We start from the raw sequence: 2,009 nt of genomic DNA on the forward strand, positions 1-2,009 counted from the left end.
AGCCCTCCCCCATTGATCACTGAGAAAATGCCTTACAGCTGGTTTTGGAGGCATTTCCTCAGCTGAGGCTCCTTCCTCTCCGAGGACTCGAGATTGTGTCAAGTTAACACACAAAACCAACCCGTACGATTTCCCAGGGAACTCCAGAGTTCAGTGTTGAATTAATAACCGTTATTTGCAGAATAGTTTTCTGGCCTTTATACATGCAGAAAAAAATTTATATTCAAACTTGGTGTGGTGGCATGTTCTTATTCCTCCAACATTTAGGACCCAGAGGCAGGAGGATTGTGAATCAGGGGCCTGATTGAGCCACCCACAAATGTCTAAACATTCTAGGAATAATAATTTAGGGAGAAAACCTCAAGACTTGTTGTCTGACAAATATAAAGTAAATGTGCACATGTAAGGATATAATATCATGTCAGTTACTTATGGTAAGCAAAGGAGTTCCCATTAGAATTACCTGCACAGGCCAAGATAAGTAAGGCTCCACACATAAAGGTGCTGGCTGTGTGAGCTTGGTGACCTGAGTTGGATCCCTGGATCCCACAGGAAAAGCTGGATGTTGCTTTTGGGTTTCTGGGCGTTATGGCAAAACTTTTTTGGTTGTCCCAAATCTAGGTCCATCTGTCACTAGCCACCCCAATGACATCAAAGTTGTGTACCTGAGGTGTATGGGAGGTGAGGATGGCACCACATCCGCCTTGCTCCACCCACCCCCGCCATGCCCCCCCCCCCCAATTCTGTCTCCAAAAACAGTTGGTGATGACATGGCCAAGGCAATCAGTGATTGGAAAGATCTGAGGATTACAGAGAACTTGGTCACTCAGAACAGACAGACTGAAGTGGTACCCTCTGCCTCTGCCCAGATCATCAAAGCCACCAAGGAGCCACGCAGATAGAAAGAGGAAGGAAAACATTAATCAGAGTGGAAATATCACTTTTGATGAGATTGCCAACACTGCTTGACAGATGTGGTAACTGTCTTTACCCAGAGAACTTTCTGGGGTATTAAGGAGATCTTGGGTACTGCAGTCTGAGGGTTGCAATGTGGATGGCCAACCATCCTCATGGCATCATAGATGAAGTCAGCAGTGGGGCGGTGGAATGCCCAGGCAGTTAAGAAGTTACAAGAGAAAAATATTTACCATCTGACTAAAACAAACAAACAAACAAACAAATAAATAAAAATGCTGGATGCAGTGGTTGTCGGGATTCTGTAATCCTAGCACCTTGATGGCAAGGTGGAGGCTTGCCCAGATGTTTAAGGGCCAGCTGGAGTACTCAGCAGAGCAGCAGCATACACAGCCAGAAAGACCTTGCCTCAACAAGGTGGAAGTCGAGACCTGACCTTTACCTGTGCACTGTGGCACTAACCACAAACACTCTCATATACACAGGAATAAGTGAATATTTTTAAGTAATTCTTTTTATTGTTTTAAGTGTATTGGTGTTTTGCCTGCATGTATGTCTGTGTGAGGGTGTCAGATCTTGGAGTTACAGACAGTTGTGAGCTGCGATGTGGGTCCTGGGATTCGAACTCCAGATCCTCTGGAAGAGCAGCCAGTACTCTTGAACCGCTGAGCCATCTCTCCAGCCCCCAAGCGAATGTTTTTTTTTTTTTTTTCCCCAAAAGGAATTGTCTCCAAGTATTCCCAGCATTACTTTGTAAGCATGGGAGTAGCTATTGCATTTACACTAAACTGAAGTAACCAGAGATACTTCCGTCCAGGTGGTGGGGATGGGATGGTGGGAGGGGAGGTGGGGATTAGGGGTGGGGCGGGAGAGTGGGGTGGGGTGGGGGGGGATCTTCTAGTGACTGGTTCTGTTGTATTAGCCCATTTACTGCTGTAGAAGATAATTTTTGAGACTAGGTACCTAAGCAAGGCGTTTATTTAGCACGACTTTCTGGAGGTCCAAGCACGTGACCCCTGTGGCTGTGTCGTGCTTTGGTGGACAGTGTGGGAAGCAAACGTGAGAGGGAGAAATCACACTGAAAGACTGGAAGC

General features: G+C 46.2%; 1 pseudogene; it reads left to right on the forward strand.

Annotated features, from left to right (window-relative positions):
- Positions 1-418: 418 nt before the first annotated feature.
- LOC121828999 (large ribosomal subunit protein uL11 pseudogene) lies at positions 419-1,123 on the forward strand (annotated as a pseudogene).
- Positions 1,124-2,009: the final 886 nt, after the last annotated feature.

This window comes from Peromyscus maniculatus, chromosome 4 (assembly GCF_049852395.1).
Source record: "Peromyscus maniculatus bairdii isolate BWxNUB_F1_BW_parent chromosome 4, HU_Pman_BW_mat_3.1, whole genome shotgun sequence".
Taxonomy (NCBI): Eukaryota; Metazoa; Chordata; class Mammalia; order Rodentia; family Cricetidae; genus Peromyscus; species Peromyscus maniculatus.